Genomic DNA, 12,735 nt, shown 5'->3' with positions numbered 1-12,735 from the left:
CCTTCCTGTGTACTTCAACTTGGGCTGCTCCTTAAAGCCACTCTGAGTGGAGCCAGCCAAGGACCTTAGTCTGTGTGCTCTCTGTAGAGCAGGGCTCCAGCCTTATAGCAGCTGGGACCAGCTGCTGAGAGGGATCTCCCAACCTTGCAATTTGGGCAGCTCAGATCTGTGGGGCTGGAACTGTTTCCCAGATGGTTTGGAGGGGATGGGAAGCTGGGAGCTTCTCCATGGAAGGTCGGAGAGCTGAGGGTATGCTCTCTTGCTTCCTGGAGTACTTTCCATCCAGGGATCTCACAGCACTTTGCAGCCTCCAAACAGTCCTTCCCACACACCTCATGGAGTAGTCAGTATTGTCCACCCCATTGTACAGCTGGGGAAACTGAGGAACAGAGAGGGAAGTGACTTGTCCAAGGTCTCACAAGGAGCTGGGGGCAGATCTGGGAATCAACCTCAGCTCCTGAGGCTTATGCACCATCCTCTCCCCCCTGTTCCTCTGACAGACTCCTGGGCAAAGCTCAGGCCCACTGTTCCCTTCCTTGTGGTATGTGGGTGTGAGAGCAGCAGGCTTGCTCCCATTTTGTGTGTTACTGGGACACAGTCCTGTTGTATGTACTGTAGTGTATTTAGCCATATCATGTGGGAAAGGACCACAGCCCCCAGGTCCCTGAGAGATTGGGAGGGGGGACATATTGCACACCTGGTGCTATAGCCCGCAGGCAAAGCCTGTCTTCTGGGGAAGGGGAGAAACGAGTTAGACTGAACCCTCTGTGCCTGGCAGGGAGGAAAGGAGTGGGCTCCAAGAATGAGCGTACTGGAGACTTTGGAAGCAACTCCTGGTTTTATGCCTCTTGGGTAAAAGAACAAATGTTGGGTTAGGCCCTCCAAGGTGCAGCCCTTCTCTGGGAGAAGTCTGGGGCACATGGGCTTGACTAGGGCTCAATTCCATCACAGGACATGGGGGCCCTTCCTCGTGCCTGGAATAGCTACTGTGCAGTCCTCTTGGCCATTGTGTGAGCATGGAATGATCCGGGCAGCCCATTCACCTTTATGTTGCACTGACACAGTCTTTCTGTTAAAGGGCGAGGGAGGAAGTGCCCCTCCTCTCTGTTAGTGAGGTACGAGCAGCCTTGGTTCAGGATGCAGTCCCATGGACTCCTCTGTGTGTGCAGCTCTCCTCCCTGGTTAAATGACAACCCTCCCCACCCCCTCTCTAGGAGGGAGGTCCCACCAGCTGTAAAAGATGCAGAAAGGGTTTGGAATACTTGTGGTACCTTAGAGACAAATTTATTTGAGCATAAGCTTTTGTGAGCTACAGCTCACTTCATCAGATGCATGCATCCCGTGAAGTGAGCTGTAGCTCGCAAAAGCTTATGCTCAAATAAATTTGTTAGTCTCTAAGGTGCCACAAGTACGCCTGTTCTTTTTGCGGATACAGACTAATACGGCTGCTACTCTGAAACCAGAAAGGGTTTGACTCCTGCTGGAGCCCAAGGAAGCTGCAGCCAGCCTCAGCAGCTGTTTCAATCCTCTTACTGAGGTGCATCATATTCCCTCTGGGGGGCAGGGGAAGTGGGAGCAGAGCCTACTCAAGGAACATTAAGTTGGAGCCAGAGGTTTTTTTAATTAAAGATTTCAAGCAGCTGCAGCCTTGTCAGCTTTGTGCCACTTTGTTTTGTTTTAATTGCCTTATTATCCACTAAGTTCCTGCTGAGAGAACAGAGGAATCCTCTTTGATGGGTGCTTTTAATGTGCAGCAGGGAGCATTTATCACCACAGGGTAAGAACAGCTCCCTGTGCCTAGGGATCCTACCCCTAAGGAGCTGATGGGAAGGAAGCAGGCAGAGGAGAGACGTGGACTAACCTCCTTGATACCCTACCAGTGAAGACGCTAGCGCAGGAGGGACTATGATGCAGCAGGCTGTATCTCATTCAGCATCTTAGCATAGTTTCTTCCTGCCATTCTCAGGCTACAGGTCAATTTCACTAGCTTTTCTTGGCAGCTGCAGAAAAAATAAAAAAGGCTCAGGCTGCCTGGGGCACCTGCCAACAGCAAGTCTGGGTGCTGCTGGGAGAAGTCATTGCGGCATGCTTAGTTCCACATTGGCTGAGCCTGTATTTGCTGTCCTGGAGCACCTTCCACAGGAATGCAGTGGAATTCACCCTTCCCACAGTAACTGTAAAACTGCTGGGCTAGGTGCCCCCCCTTCTCAGACACGGCTCTCTTGGATTAAATGAATCCAGCTCAGAAAGAGGGTGGCTGCTGCTTTCAGATTAAAAAAGGAGAAGCAGATTTTGCATCTCAATCAGCTTTATGTAATCATGGAATCTCAGGGTTGGAATGGACCTCAGGAGGTCATCTAGTCCAATCCCTAATTTTTGCCCCAGATCCCTAAATGCTCCCCCCCACAACCCTGGGTTTAGCAGGCCCATGCTCAAACCACTGAGCTATGTCTCCCCCCCCCAGTGTAGATCAAGAGACTAGCAGGTTTATGGGAGGGGGGTAGGAGCTATGGCAGCTAATTCTATGCAGCTGGAATAAAGTGCAGCATTTTAGCCCTCTGGGCACCAGAATTTTCCAACACACCTTGCTCATTTCTGGTGCATTAATTCACACAAGCCATTAGCTTTAGTGCAGTGAATCAGGGCTCTGGGCATCATCTGCCCAGCATTTCACAGCTGACCAAGGATTGTGGTGGATTCTCTGACACCAACAATTTTTAAATCAAGATTGGGTACATTAAAGATCTGCTCTACTTCAAACAGGACTTACTGTGGGGCTTTTCTCTAGCTTGTGTTATATAGAAAGGACAGCAAAGATAATCACTGTGGTCCCTTCTGGCCTCGAAATCTGTGAAGTTAGGCTCCTAAATCAGCACCTAAATAAGTGGCCCGATTTTCTAGAATGCCTGCCTAGCCTGCAGCTCCCTTTGACTTCAGTGGATAAAGGTCTCTGGCACAGCATGTGTCCCTTGCAGCAGAATCATGCTACAGACTAAGTTAATTCTGGAGAGCATTTAACCCAGGAGTGGCCAACCTGAGCCTAAGGAGGAGCCAGAATTTACCAAAGAGCCACAGTAATACGTCAGCAGCCCCCCCCATCAGCTCCCCCACCTGGCACCGACTCCATGGGTGCTCCTGGGCTGGAGCACCCATGGGGGAAAAGTGGTGGGTGCTCTGCACCTACCGGCAGCAAAGCTCCCCTGCCGCCTCACTTCACCTCACCTCCTCCCCTGAGTGCAGTGTGTGCACTTTTCCCAGTGCTTGCCACCACAAAACAGCTGTTTTGCAACATAACAAGCTCTGGGAGGGAGGGGGGAGTAGGCGGGGCCAGGGCAGGGATTTGAGGAAGGGGTTAGAATGGGGTGGGGACTTTGCCCCTGGCCCCACCCCCATTCCAACCCTTTCCCCAGAGGGGGGTTAAGCACCCATCGGCGCCAGCAGAAGTCGGTGCCTATGCCTCCCATGCACTGGCAGCCCTGCTGATCAGCGCCTCCCCCTCCCTTCTCGCACCTCCTGATCAGCTGTTTTGTGGCATGCAAGAGGCTCTGGGGGTGAGGGGAAGGAGTGAGGGCACGGGAGGCTCAGGGGAGGGGGCAGGGCGTGAGCAGCGAGCACCCCCCCGGCACATTGTTGCCTGTAGCTCCAGTCCTGGAGTCGGTGCCTATACAAGGAGCCGCATATTAACTTCTGAAGCATCACATGTGGCTCAAGAGCCACAGGTTGGCCACCCCTGATCTAACCCCCCAGAGCTGCAAAAAAACAACCACCTTCCACACTGCCTCTAGCTGCAGGGAGACAGATTGAAACCGCAGTTCTGAGTGACCAGCTCCCCCATTCAAAGCAGTTACCCAAACCTAAGACAATTTTAAGGGCCAACGTTAACTATTTCACTGTTCATTTCGGCAGGAACATCCAGTCTCAAACTGGTTCTCAGCTGCCAAAGACCCCAACTGTCTGCCATGTCCCCTCCTGCCCATCCCAAGCAGCTGCCAAACCCTCCTGCCTTCCCCCTTACTATGTCCACAATGAAATAATTCATCCCAACTCTGGTGTAGAGGAAGCTTTGGGTCAGAGTAAAATAATTGGAATTTAACAAAGTGAGGCAGGGCTTCTGGAGTCACATCTGGGTAAAAACCCCATGTTTTAACTCACCCAAAGCTGACACACAATCCCCAGTTTGCTGCACATGCAGGAGGCTCCTGCGGTTGGGTTTAGGCGCCACGGGTCACACAGGGCCTTGCTCATAAGCAGATGATGAGTATTAAACAGTGCTGGAAGCAGCATACAAATATTCTGCAGAGCCTAATGCTGACCCTACTGTTCCAGGCCTGCTCCTTCCTTCCCCTCCACTAAACCTCATTCCTACCTTGTCACGGTCTCACAGGACATGTCCACTCTTGCCCCTATATGGGCCCTGGGGGGAACCCCCTTCAGTGTGACAGCCCTTCTCAGGGGTTAAGCCCCTCCACCTCTTGGAACTGCACCTCTCTAAGCCTTAGCACACCTGTCTCTCGCCGTGGGCCCCCTCAGGGAGTCCACTTGCTCTGGACCCCTGGGACCTCCACTCCCAGAGGGAATAATGCAACCCTGTTCTCTAGACTGGAGCGTCTCTCAGCCAGCATAAAACAGGAGCATTTATTGAGCATCTGAACACAGCATAGGAAACTCTCTGGGCCCTCAGGCCTGGCCTCCCTCAACACAGCACATCTCAGTCTCCTCTGCATCCACATGGGCTCTGCCTGCTCTCTCTCTCCAGTCCAGAGACCCATGCTTTCCAGCTGGGCATCTGATATCACCTGCCCCCAAGCTCCGCCTCTGTCCCTATGTTTTCTGTCCAAGTAAACAGGGTCACCGGGGCCTCCCTTCTCATCCGTCCTTTGTTCCCCACTGGCTGGAACCGGCTGGTCCAGACCACCCTGTCTGGCTTGCCCTTCCTACAACACTCCATCAGGGGAGCTGCCAGGGAGCTAAAGTGTGGCACAAACCTCCAGTAGTACCCCGCCATCCTAATGAAAGCCTGGACCTGCTTCTTAGTCTGGGGAGTGGGCCAATCCTTGATTGCCTCCATTTTGGCCAGCTCTGGCTTCAGGTGGCTGCCATCCTCACCTTGCACCTTCCAGCATTTATAGTCAGTCCTGCATCCTGGAGGTGACCGAGCACCCTCTTCATCTGGGACACATGGTCCTCCCAGGGTTGGCTAAATATACAGATATTGTCCATATACGCTAGAGCAAAGTCCTCAATCCCCCTTGGTGCTGGACGGTTGAAGGTACCCCCTTGAGGCCAAAAGGCATGACCAGGAACTCGAAGAGCCTTATTGGAGTGGTGAACTTCGCCCTGGCCTCTGGGTCCAAAGGCATTTGCCAATAGCCTTTGGTGAGATAGATACCGGGCAGCCCCCAACATATCTAGGATCTCATTGGTCCTAGGCATGGGGTCGGCATCAGACACGGTGAGGACACTGAGCTTCTGATAGTCCACACAGAACTGGATCGACCTGTCCTTGGGGACCAACATGACAAGGAGAGGCCAAGGGGCTGGAAGATGGCTGGATCACCCCTAAAGCCAGCATGTCTCCGACCTCTCTCTCCAGATCCTGGGCTGCTTTCCCAGTGACCCTGAATGGGGAACACCTGATGTGAGGGCGGGCTCCCATCTCCACCCAATGAACAGCCAGGTTCATGAGCCCCGGACAGTTGGAAAACAGCTGATGGTACGAATGCAGCACCCCTCTGATCTCAGCCTGCTTGCCAGGGGTGAGCTGGTCTGAGAGGGGAACTGATTCCAGTGAGGGGTCAGCCACAGCCTCAGGGAGGAATCCCACCAGGGGATCCTCTCCCTTCTCCTCCTACTGCCCACACACAGCCAGCACCACCTTCTCCCTGTCCCAGTGTGGCTTCATCATGTTGACATGGTACACCCGGTGGCTGTGAGCCCAGTTAGACAGTTCCAGTGTGTAGTTCACCTCATTTACCTGTTTGATGACCTTGAAGGGGCCGTCCCAGGCAGCTTGTTCTTCCTCACGGGGATGAGAAGCATCACATGGTCCCCTGTAGCATAGGAGTGGGCACGTGCTGAGCAGTCATATCAGACCTTCTCTTCCCTTGGGCCCTGACTAGGTTTCCCCTGGCCAAGCCCGAGCTCAGTGAGCTTTTTCCAGAAGGTCAGTACATACTCCACCACTGATTCTCCATCAGGAGAGGCCTTCCCTTCCCACTCATACCTCATCAAGTCCAGAGGTCCCCTCCTATACAGCAACTCAAATGGGGAAAACCCTGTGGATTCCTGGGGCACTTTCCTGTAGGCAAACAGCAGGTGGGGTAAAAACTTGTCCCAGTCCTGCAAGTGCTGGTCCATAAAGGTTTTCAGAATCTCTCTACCAGCTCATTGGACTGAGGGTGATATGCCGAGGCCCAGGTGTGTTGGACCCCACACTTCTCCCACAAGAACTGGAGCAGGGTTGACATGAAGTTAGACCCATGGTCTGTAAGGACCTCCTTGGGGAAACCCACTCTACAATGGTAAGCAGTGCGTCTTCCATGGTGTCTGCCTCAATCAAGAACAAGGCCACTGCCTCGGGGTAGCGTGTAGTGAAATCCACCACCAGCAGAACAGATTTCTTCCCTGATCAGGTCACCCTGCTGAGGGGCCCCACCATGTCCATAGCGACCTTCTGGAAAGACTCCTTTATGATGGGCAAAAGTCTCAGAGCTGCTTTACACTTATTCTGGGCCTTCTCCACCCTCTGGCAGGAGTCACAGGACCTGCAATATTGTTGGACAGTGTCAAAGACCTTGGGCCAGTAAAAGTTCTGCAGCAGCCTCTGCCTGGTGTGCCTGATGTCCTGAAAGGAGAATATTGTGGGCCAAGTACAACAGTCTGTGGCGGTACCTCTGGGCTCCAAGGTTCAATTTGCCCCAAACCAGCCCATTCCCGGTACAGGAATCCCTTCTCCCACAGGAATCTCTCACAGCGGTGCTCCCACTGGAATCCTGGACCACTGTGGCCAGCAAGGGCCCTCAGCTTCTCTAAGGAAGGATCCTCCTGCAGTTCCATCTGGAATTCAGCTCTTGGGTTTGAGGTTACAGCCCTGGTTGGCAGTGCCTCAGTTTCCCCACCTTGGGATGGAGACTCTGGCCCAGCCCTGTCAAGCCCTACCCTCGGTGCTTCAGTCCTCCCCAATTGGGAGGTCCCACATCCCTCGCTGGCTCTGGCTCCGGGTAAGGACCAGGGCGCTCTGAGTGCCATCAGGCCAAATCATTACCCATTAGCACCTGAGTAGGCAGGTGATCGTGCACCCCAACCTCTTTGGGTCCCTCCTTAGCCCCCCATTTCATGTGTATCCTCACTACAGGCACCTTGATGGGGGGGTCCAACACTCCCCTAAGGGTCAGCTATGCATTGGGCACTAACTGGTCTGGGTCCACCACTTCGGGCCTCGCCAGTGTCACCTCTGCACCCGTGTCCCAGAAGCCCTGGATGCTCCTTGTGCTAATTGTCCCCCAGGACCTGTCCCACACTCACCCAGTGGATTGAGTACGGGCGCTCTGGAACTGGAGCCCCACCTTTGAGAGGTCTCTGGGTGACTCCCCTTCCGAGTCCCCGATGTGGATCTTCCTTCTCCCCGATCTGCTGTCCACAAACTCATCCGCCAGTGCCCCCGCACTCCACAGATCTTTAGGCTTCCGGTCCACTAACCACATCTTAAGGTCTGGAGGGCAGATGTCATATAGCTGCTCCAACCCTACCAGGTTACACACGGCCTCTGCGGTAATGGCCGCTGTGCCCTTCCCCATTTGCGGAGATATTCCCCCAGCAGGCTGGCGACCTCCTTATAGGTGACTCCTGAGGTCTTACGTACACCCCAGAATCGTTTCCTGTACGCCTCGGGGGTCAGTTCAAACTTCAGCAGCAAAGCCTGTTTAAACAGGTCATAGTCCCCGTCTCAATACCATCCATTTGGCTGAATGCCTTTATGGCCTTGGGACCCAGCAGGGGGGTTTGACAGCGGAGCCTGTCTGTAGGGTCAATCTGGTGCAGATCACAGGCCTTCTCAAAGGCTGTGAGGTAGGCATCAATATCCCCTCCACCCTTAAACCGGCAGCAGTTTGGTGTCTAGATTCCCCACAGAACTGGTGTCTTGGGGCCATTCCCCATTTACCCCCTGGCAGGCCCTCTTGGCCTACCTCTCCTCCAAATCCCAACTCGTGCTTTTGCTGTTCTGCATGGCCCGCCAGCCTCCGCTCCTCCAGCTCCACCTCCTTCTCTTTCAGCTCCAGCCTCTGCAGCTCCTCCAGGGAGAAACCTGACTGGAGAGTTGGGTCTGATAGATTCCCGGCTGCTACACTGCCCCCATGGCTACTCCCCACCTCTATGGGCATCCTGGGATCCCCCCTGGGATCTGGAGCCTGTTGCTCAGACTGGTCATTCTCTACAAGCTGAGCCATCAGCAGCTCCTTAGTGAGTCTCCCCACACTCAGCCTTCTCTCTCTGCACAGATGCGCCAGGTCCCTCTTATGGAGCTGGTTAGACGCCATTTCTCCGCTGGTTCCTTCAATTCCCTCGTTTTATCGCTGGCAAGCACTCACTGCAAAGTGCCTGCGCTTGTAGCCGACTGTCTATAGGGTGCATCCACAAACCATCCTCTGCTACCACATTGTCACGGACTTACAGGACATGCCCACTCTTGGCCCATATGGTCCCTGTGGGGAACCCTCTTCGACAGCCCTTCTCAACATTCCAATTAGGTGTGTGTGCGCCACGTGCACGGCTGTCAGAAAGTTTTACCCTAGCAACACCCGGCGGGTCAGCTGTGGAGCCCCCTGGAGTGGCGCCTTCATGGCGCTCGATATATACCCCAGCCGACCTGGTGCCTCCTCAGTTCCTTCTTGCCAAGCACTCTGACAGAGGGGAACGGGGGCAGGTTTGGAATGGACATGAGCAACACATCTCGAAGAACAACAGTTATAAAGATCAGTAACTGTTTTTTCTTCTTTGAGTGTTTGCTCATATCGATTCCAATTAGGTGACTCCCAAGCCTTACCTAGGTGGTGGGGTCGGAGTGAAGTAACGTGGAGTGCAGTACCACTCTACCAAACACTGCGTCGTCTCTGGCGTACCGGACGATGGCGTAGCACGAAGCGAAAGTATGCACCGAGGATCAAGTCGCTGCTCTGCAGATCTCCTGGACCAGGAATGCCGCAGACAAGGCCTGGGCTCTCATGGAGTGAGCGGTGAGGGCCGTGGTCGGTACACCGGCCAGCTCATAGCAAGCGTAGATGCAGGACGTGATCCATGAAGAGATCCGCTTACAGGAGACCAGGAGGCCTTTCATCCGGTTCGCCACTGCAACAAAAAGCTGTGTTGATTTCCTGAACGGCTTTGTGTGTTTGATATAGAAGGCAAGGGCCCTAGGGACATCGAGGGAGTGCAGCCTCTGTTCCTGGGGACCGGCGTGAGATTTCGGGTCAAAAATTGGCAGGAAAATGTCCTGGTTGGTATGGAAGGCTGACACCACCTTGGGAAGAAAGGCCTGGTGAGGACAAAGTTGCACCTTATCCTTATGGAAGACCATGTAAGGCGGTTCTGAGGTAAGGGCCCTCAGCTCAGAGACGCCTTGCTGACGTGATATCGACAAGGAAAGCTGTCTTCCAAGAGAGATAAAGGAGGGAGTATGAGGCCAGCGGCTCAAACGAGGTCCCCCATGAGTCTTGAAAGCACCAGGTTAAGGTCCCACCTGGGGACCGGCTGCTGGACCTGAAAGTAGAGGCGGTCTAAGCCCTTGTGAAAATGACCAACCATCAGATGGCGAAGACAGAGCGGCCAGACACACCCGATTGAATAGGCCAAGATGGTCGCGAGGTGAACTCTCACAGAGGATGCCACCAGGCCTTGCTGCTTCAGGTCCAGGTGGTACTCCAAAATGAGAGGCACCGGTGCCTGGAGAGGGGGGGTTCAGCGCTGGTAGCACCAACACGAAAACCGCTTCCACTTCATCAGATTCATGGCTCGAGTGGAGGGCTTCCTGTTCCCCATCAGTACTTATTGTACAGATTCCCGAACACAGACACTCTAAAAGGTTCAGCCACACAGCATCCATGCCATGAGGTGGACAGACTGCAGGTCGGAATGGCAGAGGTGTCCGTGATCCTGAGTGAGCAGGTCGGAAAGAAGAGGCAACACGACTGGAGCATCCATGGACAATTCCAGCAGCGTGGTATACCAATGCTGCCTGGGCCACACCGGAGCCACCAGAATCACCCACGCCCTGTCCCTGCATATCTTGAGCAGGACCTTGTGCACAAGGGGAAATGGAGGAAAAGTGTAAGACAGGTGACCCATCCACAGAAGCAGGAACACGTCTGTGAGGAAGCCCAGGCAGCGACCTTGGAAGGAGCAGAATGCTGGGCATTTCCAGTTGCTGCAGGAGGCAAACAGGTCGATCTGGGGAAACCCCCACCTTTGGAAGATGGGGTGGATGACATCCAGTCGGCGCGACCACTCAGGGGAGTCGAAGGACCTGCTGAGGTGGTCCACCAGCATGTTCTGGTCCCCAGGGAGAAAGGACCCCAGCGGGTGAATGAAGTGGGCTATACAGAATTCCGTGTCGAACAGCCTCCTGACAGAGGGGATAGAAGCGGGCCCCCTCCGCTTGTTGATGTAGAACATGGCCATGGTGTTGACCATGAGAACCGCCACACAATGACCCTGTAGCTGTTCCTGGAAGGCCTGAAAGGCAAGGCGCACCGCCATCAGCTCCCGGATGTTGATATGAAGGGAGAGCGTCGATGGAGGCCACAGGTACCGCATCTGAAGGTCTCCGAGGTGGGCGCCCCATGCCAGGGCTGATACATCCGTGACCAGAGACAAGGGGGGCTGCAGACTGTGAAAAGGGACTCCTTCGCACACCACCCGGGGATCTAGCCACCACCGGAGGGAGGCCAGGACTCGCTTCGGGACGATGACCACCAAGTTCAGACTGTTGTGACCGGGATGATAGACCGAAGCGAGCCAGGCTTGCAACAGGTGGAGTCGTAGCCTGGCGTGCCTGGTCATGTATGTACAGGAAGCCATGTGGCTGAGAAGACTCACGCAACTTCTTGCCAACGAGGCTGGGAAGCTCTGAAGGCTCCAGATGAGGCCCATGATAGCTTGGAAACGAGTGTCCGGCAGGAGGGCTCGCGCCTGAACGGAGTCCAGAACCGCTCCAACAAATTCTATTCTCTGGGTTGGTTCTAGGGTCGATTTTGCTACAGTAACTCCCCACTTAACGTCCTCTCACTTAACCTTGTTTCCATCTTATATCCCTGCTCCATTACAGAACATGCTCATTTAAAGTTGTGCAATGTTCCCCTATAACGTCGTTTGGCCACCTGCTTTGTCCACGGCTGGCAGCCCCCCTATTTGCCCCACGCCCAGTACCTCCCGCCTGCCGGCAGACCCCACAGATCAGTGCCTTCCCCCTGCTCTTCCCGCCTCCTGCCCATGGCAATCAGCTGTCTTGCAGCATTCAGGAGGCTGGAGGGAGGGATGGGGGAGGCTGCACGCCGTGCCCTCACTCCCCCCCCCCCAGCCTCCTGAACACTGCAAACTGCAGGAGGCTGAGGGCTAAAAGCCTCCTCCACAAGGAGCTGCTTTAAATGAAAGTCGCACTTCTTTTAGTCGGAGGACTAAACCCTTTACATATCCTGCACTTCTCAGCTTGATGAGCCTCCCCCAGACACTTCAGGCAAGAGTCATAGGGGTCGCCCGTTGGCATGGGCTTAGAGCAGGAACTGCAGGGCTTGAATCCCGGAGCTTTGGGCATAAGCCTGAGAAGAAGAATCGGGGAGGGGGGGAAAGCCCCCGAACCCAACTAGCACTAAGTAAAAACCAAACTATAACTAACTAACTAACTATTAACTATTATGCTAGGGAGAGTGGAGAGCAAGCGAAGCAAGAATCCACAGTTCCAATGACCATCATGGGTGGTAAGAAGAAACTGAGGAGGCGTCAGGTCAGCTGGGGTATATATCAAGCGCCATGAAGGCACCACTCTAGGGGGCTCCACAGCCAACCCACCGGGTGTTACTAGGGTAAAACTTTCTGACGGCTGTTCATGCAGCGCGCACACCTTATTGGAATCGATATGAGCAAGCACTTGAAGAACTGCACCTCTCTGAGCCTTTACCACACCTGTCTCTCGCCATGGGCCCCCTCAGGAAGTCCACTCGCTCTGGACCCCCATGGCCTCCACTCCCAGAGGGAATAATGCAACCCTGTTTTCTAGACTGGAGCAACTCTCAGTCAGCGTAAAACAGGAGGGTTTACTGAGCGTCTGAACACCACATAGGAAACCCTCTGGGCCCTCAGGCCTGGCTGCCCTCAGCACAGTACATCTGAGTCTCTCCTGCATCCAGGTGGGCTCTGCCTGCTCTCTCTCTCCAGTCCAGAGACCGCGGCATCTGATATCACCTGCCCCCAAGCCCCACCTCTGTCCTTTGTCTTCTATCCAGGTAAACAGGGTCTCCTGGGACTCGTCTCAGCCGTCCTTTGTTCCCCACTGGCTGGAACCAGCTGGTCAGGTCACCAGGGTCCACTCTTTCCATAGCCCATTGTCCTCCCACTGGCCAGAACTGGCTGTGACTCCTGAGCTGGCCCCCCCGGTCACCAGTCGCTGGGGTATCCATTCTCCCGGGCTTTGGCCAGGGTGCCAAGTTGTCATTGGTCCTCTAACAACAAACTCCCTCTCCCATC

General features: G+C 54.5%; 1 long non-coding RNA gene across 1 annotated transcript in view; it reads left to right on the top strand.

Annotated features, from left to right (window-relative positions):
- LOC122460944 overlaps window positions 1-2,765 on the top strand; it is a 6,780-nt gene extending 4,015 nt beyond the window's left edge. The window contains exon 2 of the long non-coding RNA XR_006282588.1: window positions 2,465-2,765. This is a non-coding gene — a long non-coding RNA (uncharacterized LOC122460944). The remainder of the gene's footprint in view (window positions 1-2,464) is intronic.
- The last annotated feature ends 9,970 nt before the right edge of the window (window positions 2,766-12,735 follow it).

Source organism: Dermochelys coriacea, chromosome 7 (assembly GCF_009764565.3).
Source record: "Dermochelys coriacea isolate rDerCor1 chromosome 7, rDerCor1.pri.v4, whole genome shotgun sequence".
In the NCBI taxonomy this organism is placed as follows: Eukaryota; Metazoa; Chordata; order Testudines; family Dermochelyidae; genus Dermochelys; species Dermochelys coriacea.
Note: the sequence above shows the minus strand (reverse complement) of the source record. Positions and strands in the feature narration are given on the sequence as shown.